Source organism: Fukomys damarensis, unplaced genomic scaffold (assembly GCF_012274545.1).
Source record: "Fukomys damarensis isolate Sample0158 unplaced genomic scaffold, DMR_v1.0_HiC HiC_scaffold_23, whole genome shotgun sequence".
Taxonomy (NCBI): Eukaryota; Metazoa; Chordata; class Mammalia; order Rodentia; family Bathyergidae; genus Fukomys; species Fukomys damarensis.
The window spans coordinates 3,757,031-3,780,712 of NW_022900935.1; the positions used below are offsets into that span (position 1 = coordinate 3,757,031).

The window sequence follows — 23,682 nt, forward strand, 5'->3', positions numbered from 1 at the left end:
CGGAACTGGCGCCTACAGCGGGCCAGCGCCGGCCGGCCCTGCCCAACCCAGCCCAACCCAGCTCGGAGAGCGCCCAAGGAGCGGAACCTGATTTGGAGTCCCAGCGATGCTGCTTGCTCCAGAGGGACTTGGAGCCCGTCACTGCACCTGAGCCGGGTCTGGTCTTCAGAATTCAAGAGCCTCAGGCCACCCTTTTTGTTGAGTATCTGCTGAGTACCAGGCCTCATTTTAGGCACCAAAAGATGACAGGTGACTTAAAGATCCCCGACTTGGTCGCTACCAGGATAGCTGTGAGGATGACAAGGGTAAAGCTCTTAGAAAAGTGGGCTCAATAAATACTAGCAATTGTGTGTACTTTCACCTTTGCTGCAGAGAATCAGCCCATTTGCCTAATGTAAGGCTGCCGCATCGCCCTATGCAGTGCCTCAGAAATATATTCTCTCTCTCCCTCTCTCTGTCTCTCTCTCTCTCTTTTAGAATCCAGTCGAGTCACTCATGAGGTGTCGGTAGCCTATAAATGAGAGGAGCTCTCTCCACGAGCTGACCCCTCTACTAGACCACTGAGCTTGTAGTTGAATAAGAGCTCACCTGTATATTCAGCATACAGGTAAGTCCCGCAAATAATGGTATAGACCAGTATTACAGGAGTTCAGGGAAGGGAAGGAGATTTAGAGAGTCTGTGCCCAGCCAGTGTTTATTGAACCCATATGCGAACGGCCATGGGCAAACAGTCCGTGCTGGCGTGGAGCTATAGCCGGGAGTGCTGCGGATTGAACATGGGGCCTCATGCAGGCTAGGCAAGTGCTGTACTACTGAGCTGTACCCCCAGCCCTCTGTGGATCTTGGATAGTCGCTGGGAGAAAATCAGCTACCAAGCACTGAGAGTGTTGAAGTGGTCAGAGATGGGGAGAAAAATCAGAGTGAGGGAGCAATAGGCAAGCTAGCGAAGTGTACCCATGTTTTAACGGTGGTCATCGAGCGCCTGACTTGGGAAGAAACATTCAGTCAAACAGTGGAAGGGAAGGGGGAGCAGGCCAAGTGGAGAACAGAGGTACACAGGACAGCAAGGACAAAGACCTCAAAGGGAACAGACCCCTGGTGTGTCCACGGACAGATAGGAGGCCAGTGGCCAGCCTAGGTTAAGTAAGCAGCTCAGGAGCCGAAGTACAGAGCTGTGATGAGCTCTGACATAGGCTCTAAAAGGACCGTGTCCTGCTCTGTTCTGAACAGGCTATAGCAGGACTAGAGTCTGAGAATGCTATTTCTGTAGTCTAGGCACTTTTATTTATAATGCACTGATAGGATGCTTCCTGTAAAGTACTTTACAACTGTAGCTCAGTGATAGAGTGTGTACTTAGCATATGCTAGGTCCTGGATTTGATCCCTAGAACTATCAAAAAAAATAAATAGAGCTGAGGGTTCAGCTCTGTCGTGGTGTATCTGCCTAGCACGCACAAGGCCTAGCACTGCAAAAATAAATAACGACACTAGCTCTTCTAACAGAGGCCCCCAAAAATTAAGGAACCTGGCAGCGAAGGGATGAAGGTGGCTTAGATCAGAGCAATACAATAGCGTTAGAAGGGGCAAAAAGTGATAGTATTGTAGGTATTTGCTGATGTGCTGGTGGTAGGAGGTAAGAACCAGGAAGAAGTCTAGGATGGTGCTAAGATTTTTCACTTGATCAACACTAGAAGGATTTGCTATTTACTGAACTGGATGCAATTGCAGCAAGAGCAGGGAGTTTGGGAGGAGAGAGAACATAAGAGTCCATTTGGGGCAAGTTACGTGTGAGGGGCCAATGGGAGCCTTAAATGGAGATGTCAAGTAAGTTATTGGATCTGGAAGTCTGGAGTTGGGGAAGAAGTCAGAGCTGGAGATAAACTTAGGAGATCCATCAGCTAGAAAATGGTATTTAAAGCTATTTAAAAGCACAAGACATCTCGAACTCACTGGGAAATGAATATAGAGAAGAGATCAAGATGATGAAGAGGAACCAGCCAGGAGACAGAAGGAGTGGCCCAGGGCCAGAGAAGAGGACCAGGAGAAGGTGCTTACCTCCAGGGAGCCTCAGGATATAGTCATGAAGGAAAGCTCTCTGAAGTAATTGAGTAAGAAAATAAGAAGCAGGGGAAGCCTTTTTCAAAGTGCATTATCTGTAGTTTCCCTGAATCCCCAGAACGACCCTGTGGGAACCGTATTGTCATTCCCACTTTACACACAAAGGAAACGAGACACAAAAGGGTTAAATAGATCGGCCCAGATCAGGTGATCTGGGACCAGAGTCTTCGGTCATAACCCCAGGTCTGATCACATTGCTTCCCTGCTCTGAAACCTTTGAAAGGCCGAGAATGGTGGTACACAACTGTAGTCTCAGCAGTCAGGAGGCTGAAGCACAAGGGTCACAAGTTTGAACCCAGCCTGAGTAACTTAGCAAGACCTAGTCCTCAGTTAAAAGGTTGGGGATGTAGCTCAGTGTAAAAGCCTTGGATTGAATCCCCAGTACCATACACACACACACACACACACACACACACACACACACACACAAAGGATGGAGAAATAAACCTTTGAAAGCAGTTATAATAAGAGGGCTCAGGAACCACCACAGAATTCAAGGACATGAACTCCATCTCTATCATAAGGATCCCTCAATGTTTTAAGTTATATTGGGTCCATCCCGGTGACCTTTATCCCTCTTTTATTCTTTTCAGCAGCTTCTTCTGTTCACTAACAACTGGTTCTTGTGTTTTATAATTCAGACTCCCAAGATTGAATTTAATTGGCCCATTTCAAATTTTGTTGACAACAGTTCACCAGCTAGATCATTGTTCTGTCCACAGATTGGCTGCCTGTAGATCAAATCCCACCTTAAGTCCATCAGCTGTTGCCATGAGCATGCCCCTGCCAGCAGGTAGGCAGGGACCATAAATATTTGCAGTACCATTTCCCATCCCCTCCTAAAAAACAAAACAAAAAACTGTCATCTTATTCAACCTACCACTTCTGTTTGCTGCCATGAGCCGACCTTCACCTGCCTTACACACCTTTCTTTATGACTTTAGCACCTGTAAGCAGAACCCATGAGAATTCTTACTGACTTTTCACTATTTCTCCCCTACAGATAAGTTTCCTTACCCTGTCCTCAAATACTCTCATGAGCTCATGGGCTTGTCTTCCACCCTAATCTCACACCGTCCCTGAAAAAGATTCCAGAGACCTCAGAACTGATCTGAACCTCCCCAGGAGTCTCAGCACACAAGTATTCAGCTTCTTCCGGTCCTGTAAACCTTTGACCCTGCCTGATTGTCACATTATCTTTTCTCTTGGGCTCACTTAGTACCCATCAGTAAGTCCTCGACTTAGTAATGATTGTTATGTGTCCTTCCTTGCGAACCCCCATAAACCCCCTCCCTCTTCAGCTAACTTGTCCAACCCTCCTGAAGCCCAGCTACTCTCCCACTCTGCTTCATCAAAACTCTGAATGTTTGGGAAGTTGAGAGACTGCTTTGGCTTAAAGTTGATGTCCACAGGTTTCAAACAAGTCTTCACACCGGCCTAGAAATCCTTTTTTTCTTTCTCTCTTTCTCCCTCCCTCTCTGTCCCCTCTTCCTCCCTTCAGCTAACTTGTCCAACCCTCCTGAAGCCCAGCTACTCTCCCACTCTGCTTCATCAAAACTCTGAATGTTTGGGAAGTTGAGAGACTGCTTTGGCTTAAAGTTGATGTCCACAGGTTTCAAACAAGTCTTCACACCGGCCTAGAAATCCTTTTTTTCTTTCTCTCTTTCTCCCTCCCTCTCTGTCCCCTCTTCCTCCCTCTCCAAAAAGTACTGAGATTACAGGCATGCACCCCCACACCGAGTGTATTTTTCTTTTACAGTCAACTCCCACATTCTAAGACGAGGGTTTTTTAGCCTTCTTCCTCAGGCTCGCATTGTCCTCTTCTCATCCTTTGCTTTAAGCAGATAACCTTGCCTCACAGTTAACAAAAATGATGGAACCAACCAGACAGGAGCTCTCAAGTCCCAGCTTCTCTGCACCTTCCCTGCATTTGCTTGCTTTCCCCACTGTTCCGTGAGGGTCGCGTTGAGGGTCAGGCCCTTCACCTGAAGTCCAGGTTCTTTCCTTAGTCGTCAGTTTCTTCCTCAATACTGGATCAATTCTCATCTGCTTCACAACGCGCCCCAGTATCTGGCATCATAAAAGTTGTAATACCAACAACCCAAAACTGCTTGATCCCACATTTCCAGCTACCTACCCGCCCCCACCTCTCTACTCCCCTTCACATCAAAACCCTATGGGTTCTCTCCAGGGACTGGTTCCACAGGGACTCCAGTTTCTCCCTGAGGGGGTCAGGCTTCCACCTCTGTCTGCCCATAAACTTTTCTCAGACTGATCTGGGAATTCTGTGTTGCAGAAGCCCATGGTCCCGTGAGGCCTCAGTTTACCCCTAACCTCTGTTTTTTGGTACCGGGGATCGAACTTGGGCACTTGTGCTTACGAGGCAGGTGGCAGAACCACTGAGCCAAACCCCCGGCCCTGACCTCTGATAGCTGCTATGACTGCTCACTCTCCCTTGCAGCACCAAACAGCTTTCCTAAGATGATCCTCTCCTGGTCTTTGTGTTTCCTCCAGATACATTGGATGGCTCCTCTTCCTTTTCTGAAGGCTTAGTTCCGGGACCCTTCTCTTGTACCTAAGTCCTCTTTTGGTCACTCACTATGCATCTTCAGTAGCTATGACATAGGTGTTCCATAAAGATATGTGAATGAAGCTGACAGCATCAGCATGATAGGATTAGTGTGCGAAGACAGACCAAGTACAGAGAGTGAAATGATGGTTACTTTCTGATGAGCTTATTATGTGCTAAACATTTTTCCTATATTATCTCATTGACTCCTGCAACAATCCTCTGAGCTAGGAACTTTTATTAATACTGTTTTACAGAAGAAATGGAGGTGTAGACTAAATGATTTGCGTAAGATGATCACACAGGTGGATGGATCTACCCTCACCTTTGGTCTTTCTAATTCGAGTGGTTTTAGAACCACCAAATTGAAGTAGTAGCTGCAAAAAGTGGTGGTCGTGCTGCTGCTGGGCCGGGGATTTAGCTCAGTAGTGCCGCCACTTGCCTCACAAGTGCAAGGTCCTGAGTTCGATCCCTGGTACCATAAAAAAGGACTAATGCTCCTATGCTTCCCGGCACATATTGGATGGCAACCTACACATGGCAGATGTCCTTAAGTACCTTCTGTGGCTGGTGGGAAGGAACCCTGAGCCCTATAATAGCATCACTCAAGGCCTTGAGGGCCTCAGAGGAACCATCTTCCACTATATACAGATAATGCTTCTGCTGACATAGGCCACGCGAAAGCAGACATTACCCAAGGCTGGCCAACATGGTTTCTATAATTTCTTCCTCAATTAAGTCCCTGCAGCTGGAACTGTTGGTTAATAAATGCACAATTATCTCAGGAGGCCGGGATTGCTCAACTCCTCAATCACCTCCAATTAACAAGCAGGGGCCTGCTTCCTGAGCTGAGGGGGGGGGTCTTCCCAGGTTACTAAAGTGGTTTTAGGTGCTTTGCTGTTGCTCTGGTGCTATGGGAGAACTCTGGAATACGCCAGATTCCAGCAGTGGGGGAGAAACACCCTATGGCGATCTTGTCTTCCCCGTCATTAGGCTGGCTGAGGGGTCACTTCTGGGGTATCTGCAAGGTATGCACACCCTCCTTTTTTCTACAACTTAATCCTTTCTCACTTTTCAGACATTTAGTTTATCCTCCCACCTCCAAGCCAGAGGAAAGGATCCAGACTGGCTGAAGCCAGCGTTTGGCTTTGGCCATACCAATTGCTTGGGGATAGGCCTTTCTCATAATTTGGGTCCCAAGGCTTTCTGGAAAACACTAGTCAGAATAAACTGCCCCAAGGGGAATTGTCCATCAAGTAAGTTTGGAAAATACTGTAAATGATGATCTTTGGGGGAATTCTATTCTCTAGGAACCTTGCACTTTGATTATCTGGTCTCTCCTCAAAGTCAGCTACTCTCAGCTAGATGATTACTCTGGTTTTAAACATCCCTGTGTCTTCGTGTGTGTCTTTCTGATGCCGGAGATGAAACCCAGGGCCTCATGGGTGCTAGGCAACTGCCCTACCACTGAGCTACACCATCAGCCTTCGCTTTTTTAAGAAAAACTTACTTGACTCTCACACCTCTTCCGCTGACACCCCCTCTCCTCTCTTGCACAGCTGGAGAGTTGTCTGTTTTCTTCCACTTTCTACCTCCCATTCTCTCCCCTCACTCTCCCACGGAAATAGCTCTAAGGCCCCCCTAACCTCCCAGCAGAGATCACATAGACCTTGTTCATTCTCATCTCCTGTGACTCCAGAATAGCACGTGACACTGTTAGCTGCTTCCTCCCCCTCAAAGCATTTTGTTCCATGGCTTCCATGATGTCACAGGACTCTCCGGGTCTTCAACTCGCCCGAGGCGAGACTCTCCTCTGAGGAGGGTGACTCCTCCTCTCGGCTCTCTGCAGACATATCCCCTTCTACACAGCCACTCAGGGGCAGAGCTCCCAGGGATTGGGAGCAGGTTTTCTCATCTGTCACTTTGTTCTGTCTCCTTCGATAGTCTCACTCACCCATGTTCCTGGCTTCTGCTACCAGTGGCGTGGCCTCCGTCATGAGCCCAATCCTGTGGCTGACAGACGTGAGGGCTCAATAATAAAACACTGTCTCCTTGATAATGGGGTATATCAGGGTACTCAAAGAAGGAGAAAGAGGTGCTGAGAAGGAAAGAGAAAAGAAGAAAAATTCAGTCACTCCAGGCATTCTGGTTAAGCTCATACAAATGGATGAAACAGACGTTTTTTGGGTCTCAAAACTTTCTAGTGATTGGAACCTTAAGTAGGACTGAATGCAGACCCAAAAAAGTGCTGATTTTCTTTGAAGACAGAAAACTGTGGTTTGTTGAGGCAGCCTTGGCTAGACAGCTTAGAACTTTTTCCACCCCTCAGCATCTTGAAAGAACATGTACGAAAAAGGGGGAGGTAGACAGACCACTAGCAATCCACTTCTTTTTAATACAGCCCAGACCTTAGAGCCCAGAGGATATTTTTCTCTGAGGTTAGACAAAATCATCTCAGGGGTTTGTTTTGTTTTTGCTTTTCTAATGGGTACCTGGGAGAACTCACAGCTGTCTTCTGCTGGACCAGAGTGTTTGTATCCTGTCCATTGGGGAGGTCTTGATCGGATCTATAGAAAGGCCTCTCACACGCGGGCCAGCTGTTGGGATTGTATGTGTGTATTTGGGAGAATTTGTGTTCATAGCATGACACTGGCCAGCCAGCCTTCTGCCAGGGTTGGGCTGGACTCCACAGCGCATCTTGGGCTGACTCTCCTCCCCTTGGGCTCAGGATAAGCAGCCCTACTGCTCCAGGTAGCACTTTCCGACAGGACCCCAGAGCTGGGCTTGAGGCCTGTGTTTCCATGGGAACTCTATACTTTGTACACCTTATCAGCTTACCTATGAGGCAGGGACAGGAGCTGTATCACTCACCATCAGCATAGTGTCTGAGATACGGTACAATATGCATAAAGCCCATCAAGTTGGGAACCAGACTCCAAGGATGCAGACCTCGGTCATCCACAGCTCCTCCCAAACGCACTCCTCATCACACTTAGACGTTGCAATGTTCCAAATGAACTGAGCCAGATGCAGAACTGTCCTAAGAGTGATACTGTGGCAGTATTTAGAGAACAGTCCTGTGAAAGGTTGGAATAAGAGATCAAAGCAGGACAGTAATATGCAGCTATAAACCCAACTACTCATGAGGCTGAGGTGGGAAGGTTACTTGAGGCCAAGAGTTTGGGACCAGCCTGGACAACATAGAGCGATCTTGTCATTTAAAAAGTTAGAAGCATTGAGTAATTGGATAATTTTAAATACCATTTATAATAACACTAAGGACACATTTAGAGGTTAATTGAAAGAAAGATGTACACATCTTGTGTGATCTGAAAACCAGGAAATGTTGCCAAGAGAAATTAAAGATCTAAATAAATACATGTACCCTATTTATGGATTGAAAATTCAATACTATTAAGATGTTCATTGTCCCAAAAGTAATTTATAATCAAAATCAAAGTCCCAGCAAGTTTTATTATAGAAATTGACAAACTGATTCTAAAATGTGTATGGAAATTTAAAGAATATTTCAAACAAACTTGAAAAAGAGAAAAGAAGTTATAGGACCTGCTACTTAATTTCAAGACTTATGGTAGAACTATAGAGATCAAAACAGTGGGGCACAGGTGTAAGGATAGACACCAAAAATAGACCCACTGTAAATACATTCAAATAATTTTTTACAAAATGCTATCATAATTCAATGGGGGAGAATGCTGAACAGAACAACTGGAAATCCATTTACAAAATGGTGACTCTTGGCCCTTACCACATACATAAGCAGTAACTGAAAGTGTAGCATAGACCTAAACATAAAAAGCTAGAACTGTAACATTTCTAGAAGAAAACAGGAGAAAATCTTCATGACATTGAGTTGGCAATGATTTCTTAGGTTATGAAAAGCACTAACTAAAAAGGGAGGAAAAAAAAGGAAAAGACAATAAATAGTATTTGATAAAATAAGAAAATTCTGCTCTTCCAAAGATGCCCTTGAAAGAAGAAGGATTTCAGAGCCTTGTAACACACCACTTCAGCACATCTAGGGCCAAGTATGGTGGCGCAAGCTTATTGTCCCAGCACTCTGGAAGACTGAGGCAGGAGGATTACAAGTTTGAGCCCAGCCTGGGCAACTTAGCAACTTAAGGGAAGCCTGTCTCAAAATAAAAAAATAAAGGATTTGGAAGGTAGTTCGGTGTGAAGGCCCTGGGTTCGGTCTCCAGTGTAGAAAAACAAAACAAAACACATAAAGGATTTTACATTTTTTAAAAGAAAGTTATATGTTTCAATCCAACTAAACACATATCAGTCTTATTTTCTGTTCAAGTGAATCAATAGAATATGTACTACAAGAGGACCATTGTTGAAATTTGAACTCCCGTGACCAGAGCTGGTAGCCTATTTGGCAAGGTAGTCACGGTCATTTAGTCAGAATGACTGCAGATTGTGGTCAAAAAGGAAAACAGAGGTCAAAGACAAGTGAGGATAAATATTTGGTCCAGCAGTGAGGCCATAAGTGGGAAAAATGAATCAGCATATCTGGAGCCAGACAGACTGGGAACAAAATGTGAAGGGGAAAAGTGAAGGGCACGGGAGGTCAAGGTGATTCAGCAGTGAGGCTCAAAGCAATTCTCATGGTGATTGACTCCATTTCATAGGCGCTGCCTCTTGACAGCTTCAAACTGCCAGACGTATGCGGTCTAAGGTCTGGCACAATTTAAAACCTGTACCAGTTAAGAAAACTGATCGCCAAAGATTTCTCCGTCAGGCACCTGGACAGCTACCACTGTAGCTCTCTCCGGCGTTAACCTTGGTCATTGTTCATGTTCTGAACTCTGAATACCTGTGACTAATACAGGTATGGTGGTGCTAAGAAGTTGCACGGTCACTTTTTCCATTTCCTTGTTCTAGGCATGTCGTTGTTATTGTCCGTCTTCCCATAAGGTCTTGTGACTCTTGTAGTCATGTGATCGGGTTTTGACCAATGGAGTGTGGGAGGAAGTGACATGTTCTCAAGCCCAGCCAATACATGTCCCTTATCTCTCTTTGTTCATCAGCCAACTGAATGCAGAGGAGTTAAGGGAGGACTTCAAGATGGGAGAAGCCTGTATGCCCCTTCCATGGTAAAACACCCAAAACATCCAATCATTGTTTTGGGGTGGGAGAAATACTTCTTCACCTTAGTAAGCTACTGAGAGTTGGGGTTATTTATTCCAGCAGCAGTATCTTGACAAATACAAGTCTAACGAGCTTGAAGGTTCTGCAGGTATCTGAAGTTTGGACAAAGATCACATAGCTGCATCAGCGGAGAGCCAGAATTTGGATGGAGGTCTGTCTGATCCCAAAGCCCACAGTTTGTTTGTTTTTTAAAAACTCCTCTATCTTAACAGCAAACAAAGAGGTGTTTAGATGTCTTCAGTGGTGATCATAATGATGATAGACTCTAGGGTCATGTATAATTTTCTCTGGGGCATATCTTGCTATATATTACTACAGAAATTCCACCATTTCCCACAAACCAGTGAAGTTGACTATAATGACACCCTGTAATCCTTGTTTTCTTGTCAACATCATTCCCCAGCACTCAAAGGAGGGTAGTTAAAATTATTACATTTTTCTCCAGCCTGCAACTTCAGTGTTTATCGGTCTGGGAAAAGTCTTTCGGGACCGTGCCATAAATGTATAGATAATCTTCCTTCTCCATGCTCTCCTTCCTCTTACTTGAATAACTGCATCTTCTCACCCGCTGCAGTGGCAAAGGAACGGATACCCGAACCTCCTTCTGTATCCGAGTTTCTTCATCTCTAAAAAGAGAGTGTTTTAGCCAGCTTTCCCGTCACTGGGACACAATACCAGAGGAGAGGTCTAATCTGATTCTGGTTTCAAGGCATTCGGTCCATTCAGTTCCAAGGCAGGTATATCATGGTGGACGGATGTGGCTGGACTGCTTACTGCAGAGCAAAGCTGCTTATGGCATTGGGAAAGCACAGCAGGAAACGGAGTCCCTGATGAAGGGGTGAATGAACAGATCTAGTAGCCGGGCTCGTGCTTCCATTACCTACCACACGTACCCAGAAGTGTGTTCCACCCATCCCCTGGGTAACTCCCAAGACAAGCTGATACAATCAAGCTTAGCTTCACGGGAGGTAAGATAGATACCTAGCATTGTTGTTCGATAAAATAGGAGATAAACTAGTGCCTATCATACATTATTCATTTTTATGGTTGGTCACTCTTCTGGAACCCCAGTCTTCATCAGGCATTAGCAGTCTTGTAATATCATCTCTGTATTTTATACCTGATTATTGATGTCAACTTTGTATATCTTTGAATTTACACTCAAAATAGGCAGATAACTTGTGATTGCTAAATATTTGTTGGTCTCATAAACCATGTTATTCATTGTCTTCCAACCAAATAAGAAATCACTGAGCACTTTCTATCTTTTCATCTTTGTGCACAGAGACTCTTGGAATAAGATTTTATTTCTGCACATGAGGACCTTCAGAGAGATAATTTTAAAGAAAATTACTGTTCTTTTAAAAATTCGCCTTTAACCCCCCAGGCATGGTGGCGCAGGTCTGTAATCCTAGCACTTGGGAGGCAGAAGCAAGAGGACTGTCATGAGTTCTAGGCCAGACTAGGCTACATAGTGAGTTCAAGGCCAGACTGAACTACATAACAAGATCCTATCTCCAATAAATACATAAAAATTTAAAACAACATTTTAAGTATCTGATTACAGAAATACATGCTCATTATAAAAAAGTTAGAGAAAGGGACTAGTGTTCAGTAGTAGAACACTTATGTAGCATTCTCAAGGCCCTCTGTTCAGTGGTCAGCACCGCAAAAGAAAAAATAGATGACAGATAGATAGACAGAAGCAAATACCAAGGAAACAATAATTTTTTTAGAATCTAAACATCTCATTTTTCTTCTAGTCACATAACTAGGGCTGATCAAACCTTATGGTGTGTATTTAATTTTTATTTATTTATTTATTTTATTATTATTTTGGGGGGGATTGAGACAGGGTCTCACCATGTAGTTGAGACTGACCTGGAATTCACTATGTAGCCCAGGCTGGTCTCGAACTCACGGCGATCCTCCTGCCTCAGCCTCCCGAGTGCTGGGATTACAGGCATGCACCGCCATGCCCGGCTCCTGTATTTAATTTTTAAAATGTGTTACAGCAGAAGGCACATTGCCATTAATCTCCTAACGAATACTTCTTGCTTTAAACTTGCCTATCTCATCGTCCCTGCCTCACTGAAGCAGTTCTAGAAGTCTTCTGTGTTTTTACAAGGTATAATAAAAAATACAGTGAATGCTGCTGCAGAGTGCCACCCCACAGAGAGGCGGGCTCAAAAAAACATCACGTATTGTGTTCTTCTCCATCTGCTTCACGGGATGGCACCATGGGACTTCTGGCTCCTTCCCAATGTCAAAATGACCGGGAAAGGGAAACTTTTTTTTTCTTTTTTTTTTTTTTTTGGCACCAGGGATGGAACCCAGGAAGGGTAAACATTTTGAATCAATTCAAGACAGAGGTAGCAATGACACTGCAACTAAAGACACTCACATAATAGGACTTCCAGAACTGCCTCAGAAAGTGACAAGTGCAATGGAATTAAGTGTGTTTGAAGTGAGGGGTCATATTTTGAGGGGCATTAATAACAGTGTATCTTTTTATCTTTATTAAATTTATCGGTACATCTTTGGTATACAACACAGCTACATTCTTCATTGGAATCTTGTACCTTTACATGACTTTATCAGGTTCTTATTTTTCCCCATTCCCCAGCCCTCCCTTCAGCCCCTCCACTCTGCCTTGTTTACAAAGACATTGTTTCCATGTTTTTCCTTTTCACAAATTTTTTCTTTACCCTTTTTCCCTTTCCCCTACCCCTGCTACTTCCTCTACTCTTTTACACTTTTCTTCCTGTTACACAATATCAGTTATACATTTTAATCCTTATTTACACTTTCACACCAGAGAAACTATTTGGTATTTATACATGTGTAACTTATTAATTTCACTTGAGTATGGCCTCAATGTGCATGCACTTTAGCTATAAATCTCTCTAGCTTCTCGTTCTTTATGGCTGAGTAGTGTTCCATTTTATAAAAAAAAAGACACATCTTTATCCAGTCTCCAGTGGATGGGCAACTGGGCTGTTTCTAAGTTTTAGCTATTGCAAACTGTGCCACTATAAACATGGGTGAGCATATATTGCTGTGGTAGGATTCTTTTAATTCTTTAGGGAAGATACCCAGCAAAGGGATGGCTGGGTCAAAAGAGACTTCTTTTTTTTTTTTTTTGTACTGGGGATTGAATTTAGGACCTTGCGCTTTCAAGGTAGGCAGCAGCACCACTGAGCTAAATCTGTGGCACACTATGTCTTTTATTTTGAAAATTTTAAAAATGTAAACATTCACCATAATTTTTAATCACATCTCATTTGATTTACAAAGATAAGCAATTTTCATAACCTGCGTTTTTCTTATCTGCTAATTCATCATGAATATTTTACACATTATTAAGGATTTCCATGACACATTTTTTTTGGGGGGGACAGGTTCTTGCTATCTACCTAGGCAGGCCTTGAACTCACTATGTAACCCAGACTATCCTGGAACACATGGCTGTTCACCTGCCTTAGCCTCCTGAGTGCTTGGGAGACCGAATTTTTAAGAGGGGCTTAGTATCCATTGTATAGAGGAATCACGATTGAAAAAAAATCCCTAGTGTTTTATAGTGAGGTTATTTCCAATTTTCACTATTATTAGCAATAAGCATCACTGTATATATCCTTCTGCTTATCTTCTTACCTGTTTACTTAGGACCCACAAGTAGAATTTAGTATCACAGGAAGAACACATTGTCAAAGTTTTTGCCATCTGTTGCCAAATTTTCTATTACAAAGTTGTACAAATTCACAACCCTATAAGCAGTATATGAGAATGGTATAAAAAAAAAGGCTTTTGGACAAGAAGATGATTATGAAAAAAATAATCATGAAGATAAGCCTTACCCCACGCCAGCTGTGTTTATTTGTTGAATTTTATTGCCATGTTTATTGGACTAGACACTGAAGGTCCTTTAGATCCTTAGTTTATTTAGTCCCTCTTTCGACACCCTGCAACTTTCACCCAAGTTTTATCTGAGGAAAGGGGATTTCTGGTAAATCCGATTTGGAAAGCCAACCCAAGCATATCCAACCATCTTCCCAGTATGGACCACCTCTGTGGTTTAACTGCTGGGAATCCATTGAAAAAGGATGCTGGCTGCTTTGGAGCTAAATACTTAAGTGCTTATAGGAATTGAAAGCAATGGTTTGGGGTGAAAAAGTCATGTTCCAAGGTACAAAGGAAAAGCCAGTAATAGCCAAGGGTTTGGAGTCTCTTTCTGACCTGCTCTGATAATATCACTATGGCGATGGTCTCCACAAACAGTTGCAAAATAGCAAGATGAAAAAAGAACAAGCAAGTTCCACCCAGGCGATCTGGAGTTATTTTAGGGACCAAGGCAATGTCATCTGGGGTAAATATGGAATGCAAAATCTGTTCTTTTAATAATCATCCTCCCTTTCTTTTGTGAGGTTGAACAAAGGCCTGGCAAATCAGTCTTTTTTGCTAAAAGAGACACCGACCCAGCATTTTCAGGGTTGAGGAGAAAGTACAGCCAAAAGTATAGAAGTAATGGTGGATAACAGATGCTAAGATTCTTCTTTTCACACCCTTGGCTTCTGAGACTTGAATGAGCCTGGCGTGGAATCCAAGGGTGGAATAGAGGGAGATGTTCCCAGGAAGGCTTGGCCTGGTCCAGAGGCTGGGATTAGGACTCCAGGGAACTGAGCTTGGTTGCCTGCCCCTGACCTTGATTCCCAGGCCAGGGGAGGTGGACAAAAGCATCTTCAAAACCACTGCACCATCTGCTGCAGATGACATTTGCCACTCTTGTCCTCATGCTGTTCTCTTTGAACCTCTGACTCAGCGAGCCTCAGTGCAAAAAAGCAAAGCTAGTTATTTTTTGCACCAAGAAAAAATGTTGGGCAACGTACTTGCTGAGTTCTTTACTGACCCTGAATCGCTTCCTCTTCACACTTAACCCCTTGCTCTTCCTGTCTTCTCTTTGCTCCTTTGTCTTCTAGACTGCTAATTTTTAAGTGCTGCTGTTGTCTCTAATAAAGATCATCTAGGGGGAGGATTGAACTGCTGCCATGGAAGCCTGCACAGCGTCTGGCAGATAGACAGTTCCCCATGTCAGTCCAAAACCTCTTGCCTATCCCGAAAGGGACATTTCTCCAGCAGATCTGAGACAGAGGCTATGGGTTCCTTCTTTCATCAACTTGGAACAGACCTTCTGCCAGGAGCTCGAGTTACAGGATGAACAAGGTCCCAGGATCTTACATTCTTGACAGAGATTACATTGTTGTAGATGTCATGTCTGAGTACTGAGCACACATTTCTCTTCTGTTTTACTGAGCCTCCTCTTAGATGTGGACATCAGATCTCACATCCTCTTTCCCCTGTTTTAGTTATATTCCCTGCACCAATCATCACAGGGTTTTCTTTACTTTCTGTCAGTTTTCCCATGCAAAAATATATCCTCTTTGAGAATACTTTTTCCTCAGTGTTCACTGACAAATCTCAGCACCTAGAAACATCCTGCAGCAGACAAGTCTTTTCATGTTTAACAACATGCCCTAAACTGGGTGGCACACAACAGAAACTTACTTCGCACAGATTAAGGCCCTAGCAGATTTGATGACCCGTGTGAACCCTACGCCTGGTTTATGGATAGCCCTTCTGGCTATGCCCTCACAGAATGGAAAAAGGACCTTGCTCTGTGCTGTACTGTATAAAGATAAGAGTCCCAAGCATGAGGGCTTCTCTTCTATGACCTAATCATTTCTCCAAATCCCCACCTTCTAATATGCCTTCACCTTTAACATATGACTTTTAGGGAGATACAAACATTTAGATCACAAAACTGGGGATTTAGCTCAGTGGTTCCACCGCCGGCCTTGCAAGTGCAGGGACCCGAGTTCGACCCCTGGTACAAAAAAAAAAAAAAAAAAAAAAAAAAAAAAAAAAAAAATGTTAAATCAACTTGTTAAAAAAATTCTGCAGTCTTCTAGAACTCGCTTGAAGAAATCACCACGGAATGAGTGGGGACGTCCTGGGAGTCAAAATGACAAACGACGACTCGGGTCAGGGATTTAGCTCAGTGGTTCCACAAGGTCCCGAGTTTGATCCCTGGTACAAAAACAAAAACAAATAACAACTGTCCAGGGCTTCACAGTTTGCAAAGCTTGACAGGGGCACTGAGATGAGCCTGCACCTTCACCTCTCAGAGCCCCGATTCCCTCCTTGAGAAATGGGAATTGTGACACCTATCTTTGGGGATTGCTGAGGTGATTGGATAAGGTAATGCCTGTGAATCACCCAATAGGGACCTGACACATGGTAGATGCTCCTTGCCTGGGTGTGAACACTATGGTCTCTTATTTGAACTTTTTAATTCTGTGTGGACATTATTAGCATGGCTATTTACTTAACTGGCAAGGAAAGTAGGGGAAAGTAATTTGCCTCTGGCAGATCAGGAAGAACTAGAATCTCCAACAGGAGCCCAATTCTACAGGACCCAAATCCACTGCCCATGGCTACTAGCACTAGAGGAAGAAGACATCTTACAAGCACCATTCCCCTCTCGCCCTCCCTCGCATCCCTGGGTTCAGTCTCTCCAGCCATTCCCGTGGGCTATGGGGAGAGGTAAATCTGAGGGGAGTTGTTAACCTGATTAGTAATGAACGATGCTTCTCACACCCACCTTCCCTGCCCATCCTGCAGCTTCTGGCAGCCCCCCCCACCTCAAGTTTCCCCACAGACTCCACTTCTGTGATGCCACAGGGACCTCAGCCTGCCAGTGTTCAGTTTCCCAGGGATTCTGATCCAACCAGATGGGCTGAACCATAAGCTCATTAACATAAATCAAAAAATTTCTCAGAATTGAGAAGTCTCCAGAGCAATCAAGACTACCAATAATTAAATTTCTTAAAAAATATATATTCAAAACCATAATGGAGTTAGTTGTAGTTTTAAGTTTCTCCCTGGTAAAGGCAGTATAAGAGGCAATTTACAATGTCCAATCCTGGCAACAACCTGGAAAGGCAGATGTTATCATTCCCATTTTATCAATGGAAAAGTCTAGGCTCGGGACATGAAAGATCTTGGGGTAAGTCACATAAGTAATTCCTAAGTGGTGAAGGCCTGACATTTAAACTCAGGTCTGTCTGCCTTCAGAGCTAGTGCTCTGATCTAGAGCACTTCTTTTAACATGCACAAGGCCCTGGGTTCTGTCCCTGGCACCACAGCAGGATGAGGAGAGGGAAGAGAATGATGTGTGGGGTAGCAGGGAGGAGGAGGAAGAGGAAAAGGAAGAACTAGAAGGAGGACGAGGAAGCAGGAGGAAGAAAGGAGAAAAGAAAAAGAGAAAAGCAAACAAGCTAGCGTATGGATCTTCTGCCACAGAAAAATACGTGTAGGATACCCATCTCAGCATAACTCTGAAGAAAAATGGAAACAGCCTACAAACAAGGATAGGGACCTGCAGGGCTAGCTCAGTGGTAGATCGTGTGTTTAGCATGCTCAAGGTTCTGGGGTCTATCTCAGCACCAAGCAAAAGACAAAAACAAGATGATTATATGTATTATAATGAGTGTAGTCACACTACTTTACAATTATGGAAAATAATATAAAGAGTATGATAAATACGATGAAAGAAAAATGTAGGTTATAGAACATACCGCTAAACTGAGATTACAATTTATAAGTATGCACATGAAGTATAAACATGCCTGTGTAAAACACAAAAGGTAGTATACAAATGTGATGATGACTGTGTGGTGGGATTTGGAGGGGTTTTTCCTCCTCTGGTTATTAAACTTTTTGCAATGCAGTTAAATTACTTTTGCAATTTACAGATTAAAAGGTTTTTAAAGACAATCTTCTCAGAACTCCTGTAGCTTTGCACATAGAGTACACAAACCAGCAGGCATGGTTTTTAAATTGCTCACTAGTTAGATGAATTTCCTTGAGCACCTGCTCCAACCCTAGAGACCCATCTGCTTCCAAATCATAGTCCTTTCTGCTTAAGCAAGCGGTGGGAATTACTCTCGCCCACTTCCGTGTCTGTCTGCTGATTCCACGCTTCCAACCAGAGCTGCTCTGTCCACCATGGCAGCCACTGCCCTCTGTGGACCTGCAAATAAATAAATGTAGATAAGTAGACAATTCAGTTCCTCCATTATTCTCATTGGTCATACCCCATGCACGCGATAGCCACATTATCCTAGCAGCTGTCATCATGGACGGCACCGGTAGAAGTATTTCTATCATAGCAGCAAGCTCTTTCAGGCTGCACTGACCTAACTTCTAGACTGAAGACAATACGATATCTAGAACTTTAGCTAGACAAAAGATTTCCCAACCACTTGGCATCAGTGGATTGAGCACACAATGGCTTTTCCATCCTGAGATTGTACTCAACTCTAGATATATCCTATCTGTCTACCCTATCTCAATTCTAGGAAGTTCCTAGGTCAGGGAGAATTAAGGATGGCCCCTCCCTGCTAAAAAAGTGGGTAGGTTTTTCCATTATAGCTTTTCCCCCCTCTTCACTGCTGGGCATTGAGACCAAGCTTCATGCACCCTAAGCAAGCGCTCTACTCACCTACCACTGAGCTGCATCCCCAGGCCTAATCGCAGTTATTTACAAAGTGCTTTGCAGAATGAAGATTGATCAGGCAGAATGGAAGGAGGAGGAAGTTTCATTAGAACACTGCCTTTTATTATGAATTTTGTTGAGCCACTTAGTGAGATTTCCTATGTGCCAAGCCCTTGCTTATATTTTTATCTCATTTAATTCTCACAGTTCTGCAGTGTATATTTTCCTGCATTCTATGCCAAGGTGAAGACATTGAATTTCAAAGAAGAAATGGAACCCACCCACACCTTCAGGCACCAAAGCTCATGCTCTTTCTGTGGCATTGACAAGCCTTCTGGGAGATTCCAAGTCTCAGAGGATTCCAATTGACTCTGCTTGAGTAACAGGTCTACCTCTGGGACCAGGCATGTTGCATGGAGCAATTGGCTGCCATATTTGGCCAGACTTAGGTAACTGTCCATCACTGTACTAGTAGGAACAGTCACTGACAGTCCCAATAGAACCACATAAGCCCAAAAAAATGTTTGTTTGTTTTTTTAAGAAAATGTATTTTACAAATAGGAGGAAAGATCAGGTAGTGGAAGTGACTGTTTTTATTAAGGTTACTCACATGCTGATCTTACTCATTTTCCAAATTAGCTGAAAGAGATCAGGGATTACAATTAATACTAGCTTTTCCTGAAAACCTGTATATCATGGCCTGTGCCTTTTATGTGCATTATTATAGATATCTGCGCTTGCATCTTCACTGTTGTTCAAGAATGTTGGACCTGATTCTTGCTTTGGGTAGAAATAGCAGCTGTGGTTCCCTGGACACTCACACTTGGCCTTCTAGGTTCTCTGTGGCCTGTTTCCCACAGCTGGCTTACCTCCTGCATAATGCTCCAGTCTAATTCAAGTCATGCATGTATTAAACACCCAGCACTTCCCCCTGGAGCCTGCAGTCTCTCTTTGGGCGTTAAATGAATGAGACTTTCAAACACAGGGTTACTCACCAGGTGGAGTGCCAAGGGGCCAATTCTAAAATAGGACTGGGTCTACACAGTCTGGGCTGAGCATTGGACAAATGACCAGCGGCTGGACCGGATTCCCTCCAGAGGCCCTGGAGAACTGGGAGGTCTGTGTTTCAATGGTTCTGGGAGAAGGAAGAATGTTCCCAAGTCATGGCTTCTCCTTGGATTAGATCCAGCCTGCACAAGAGCCACTTGGGGCCCAAGTTATCTAAGTAAACACTGATTCCTTGACGAGTTTCCAAAGTCAGAAACACAGTCACTGTTTGGTTTGAACAGGCTGTGCTCTGTAAACCTCTGCTTGTGTATCGCTAGGGCCCCATGTAAATATTTTAGCTACAGATTGCAAGAACACAACTTCTTTTAAAATCCCATCACTTCATCGGTAGACTTATAATATGAATTATGTGTTGTCTCTGTGTGTTGTTAGACTTAAAATGAATTATGTGTTATTTCTGTTTGTTGGGAGGTCCAGTTCTCTGACTTGATTACAAGCATCTCAGATGTATCTCGACTGAGACTGTTGGGGTTTAGGGAAAGCCTAATAGACGGCTCACCCTGCTTCCTGATGGAACTCAAAATGAGGTGTACACTCAAGTAGGTGGAGCCGAAAACATTTTATTTCCAATAAAGTTGATTATGAAGAAGTGGGCTTTGAGTGTCAGAGGCGCTTGTAATTTCTCATCCTAGAGTATGGCAGGCTTACCCACCCAATCGGAAACAGCCCATAAGTCAGGAGACAAGACTGCCATCCAACTGAAGAAATGGAGGTGAGGAAGAAAAAGTGTGTTGCCTAAAAGAAGGAAGGAGCGGGCTGGGGATTTAGCTCAGTGGTACCACTGCCTGCTTCACAAGCACAACGTCCCAAGTTCAATCCCTGGTACCAAAAAAAGAAAAAAAAAAAAAAAAGGAGTAAAAGAAGGAAGGAAGGCGCTGTCTTGGTCCATGTTCTGTTGCTATAACAGAATACCCAAGACTTTGAAATTTATAAAGAAAGAGGGTTTATTTAGGCTCACGATTCTAGAAGTCCAACAGCATAGTTCCAGCTTCTGCTAAGCTTTGGTGAGGGCCTTGTGGTGGCACAGTTTATGGAAGAAAGTGAAAGAGCAGAAGGGACAAAGTGGGCAGATGCTTTATCACAGCCTACCCTCACAGTAACTAACCTACCCTCCTCAGAACTACATGAATCACTTCTGGAAGGTAGAGCCCCTACCCCCAGACCTCTCTTAAAGACCCCTCCTCTTCTCAATACCACTACATTGCCAACTAAATTTCAACAGAAAATAAGTAGGATGGCGCAGACTATAATCTCAGCACTCTGGGAGAATGAGGCAGAAGGATCGTAAGTTTGAGCCCAGCCTGGTCAATTTAGTGACTTAGTGAGGCCCTGCCTTATAATAAAAAATCGAAAAGGGAGCTGGGAATTTAGCTCAGTGGTTCTGCCACCTGCCTTGCAAGCAGAAGGTCCCCAGTTCAATCCCTCGTACCAAAAGGAGCAGGGGTTGCTGGGAATGTAGCTTACTGCACAGACCATGAATTTAATTCCCCATACCACCAAAAAGAAGTGTTTTTTTTTTTTTCAACAAGGGTTTTGACAAGGACAAACCACACACGAGCCACAATAGGCACTAAGCTGAGCGTGGCTGGTTCCTTCTCCCCAACCTGTCAAATGGTTGTCTCTCCTCCCATGGGAAACGGGGCAGGGGACCAAGGGCAGCTGAGATGCTCCCCTGACGAACTCCTACCCCATGGAAACTTGACGCCAAATGGAGAAAGAGGCAAAGCGTGGGCTCTGGATTCCAGCACCGCCTTGTGACTGAGAAGACGCAAGTTCTGCTTGAGTCAGAAAGCAGAACTTGATTGTGTCACGAGGAAGTTGGCTTTCAGCACATAGTTTCACCACTGGTAATAGGCCATTTTATAAGTAGGAAAAGTAAGACTCAGGAGTCCCTCCCTGATCCATCACTACAGAACAGCACCTGCTTCTGCCAGTTCCTGAGAACACTCCAATCCCTGCCCAGCAGCCCTTCCCTCCTTGACCAGGGCAGACAAGGCTTGCTACCGTCCATAATGGTGTGTGCTCTGCTTTTGTACGACTGGCAGTATAATGCAACGTCACCACAAACACAGGAGTGGTGTGTTGTGATGTCACCAGGAGATGAGAATTTCCAACTCCCTTAATATCTGTTTTTCTTTTTTGTTGTTTGAGTTAGGCTCTCACTGTCATTCAGGCTGTCCCTGAACTCACGATGATCCTTCTGCCTCAGCCTCCTGAATGCTGGGATTACAGGCAATCCATTATAATCTTACAGGACGACTGTCATGTATGGGTGTAGTGGACTGACTAATGGGCAACTTGTAGCGCCCAGCTGAACTGAATCAGCGTGGTCTGGACGTGGAGGATCCACCTGGAGATTGTTACCACTAACCATAAAAAGAGAACTGGAGGAGGAGATCTTGTCCTGTTGATTTCCTAGGAGAAGCTTGCTGTGGGTGTTTTCCAGATGCAAACAAGGCTGTTCTCCTCAGAGGAAGAGCTCGGGGGCCTCCCTGTTGCTGGGAATGGCTGCTGTTTTCATCAAGGAAGCTCTGATCTTCACCATGAGCATCACTTCCTGGCTCCAATATGGATCCCTCAGCTTGGTGACACAAATCCTGCATCTCACCGGCGTAGGTTTTCCGGCTTCCACCACTGGCCTTTGGGCCTCCCAGGTGCGGACCCTCAATACGGACAAGCAGGAGACATCGCCGAGGGCTCCGGGCCACCGGCTGGACTCGAGGAGGACGCTGCCTTGGACTCTACGCCTTTAGCTGGACTTGCGTGGGAAACTGCTGGGATCCAGGCCCTCTAGCGTGCGGTTAATCTCTTGCATACCTTTGTGTTTGACTTTTTGGGTAATTACCATAAAATATGGTCTTAGAAATTATGTCTCCTCTATTTAATAGATTTCCTTGCCAAATCCTGCTACAACAATGACTACAACAATGGGTTATACCAGGCGCGACCAAACTATACAGTGAATGTTTAAATTAACATTATTTTTAAAAAGACACATTCTCACCGACCCCCCCAGTCCTCCCCCTGGCTTCAGACCCACTCATCCCATCGTTCCTACCCCCTCTGAAGCAGCTCTGGGCGTCCTCTTTCATGAGCACCATGCATTGCATAGCTGCCGTGGTGGTGTCCTGAACTGATTCAAAACGTTCACGTTCCGTGGTCCTTTTGACTTTGGGAAAGAGACAGAAGCGGCACAGACCAAATCTAGTGGATGAGGACACACCACGGTGTCTTTACAAGCCTGCTTTTACATTAGATGACACTCAGCAGCGGCATTCACTTTATTTTTCATCACACCTGGTATAAAGACCTGGAGGAGGGCTTCCAGAGCTGCTGTAGACAGTGGAGAGAACGGCAGGAAAAGTGTGTTCAAACTACAGGGGAGCATGTTGAGAGGAATTAATGGCAATGTGTCTTTTTACTGTAATACATTTTAAAAATTTAAACATTCATTGTATATTTCAGTCATACCTCATACATGTGTCACATATCCATCATTGACAGAAACACGGCTTTTTTTCACCCTACGTCTTCACAATCTGGTGTCCATTTCCATACCTAAAGCATATTTCAGTCTGATCTCACCACATTTTGAGTGATTGATTGGGAGCTCACTGGGCAGTGGCCACCATACTGGACACACAAGGCCGTGGGTTGGGCGATCAGGGCTCTGAAGTTTCCATTTTCTGTATTTCACACATTATCTAGTTCTTGGGCTGTAACAAGACATCTTTTAGAAACCAGAACAATGTGTTCCTGGCTCCATAGGACCGAGAACCTCTTCTAGTGTTTCGCTGACGTGCACTGGCCTAGACCAGCCATACTTAAACTGCAAATGGGCAGAAGGGTGGGATAACAGCTACTGATTGTGTTCATCAGCACCCTGGAGATGGCATCCACTCTCCAAGGGTTACGACCTTTACTCTGTGCTGGACAGGTGTCTTTAGGGAGCCTGGTGCACAGTCATCCTCCTGTGGGAACGTACTAGCACCCAGGAATGCTGTCAAGCCTGCTCAACGTTTTCTCCAGTAATCGTGGGGCAAGAAAGCACGCAACTCCTCCATGGGACATCTTCAGTGACCTTTTCCAGGAGAGAGCAGAGGGGTCTTTTCTATACTATGGCGTGAAGCCCAGCTGTTCACAGACCCAGTGGACCATACTATGTAGGTGAGACAGCATTGGCTGGATCAGACACCTG

The 23,682-nt window shown here is 44.5% G+C and overlaps 1 long non-coding RNA gene across 2 annotated transcripts in view; it reads left to right on the plus strand.

Annotated features, from left to right (window-relative positions):
* The window catches only part of LOC104855389, a 21,843-nt gene extending 1,543 nt beyond the window's left edge, over positions 1-20,300 (plus strand). The window contains exons 1-3 of one of the 2 annotated variants that reach the window (XR_778397.2): positions 7-249; positions 478-607; positions 18,624-20,300. This is a non-coding gene — a long non-coding RNA (uncharacterized LOC104855389). Of the gene's footprint in view, positions 1-6; positions 250-477; positions 608-18,623 lie in introns of those variants that run through there. The other variant, XR_778398.3, reaches the window with a different exon arrangement.
* The last annotated feature ends 3,382 nt before the right edge of the window (positions 20,301-23,682 follow it).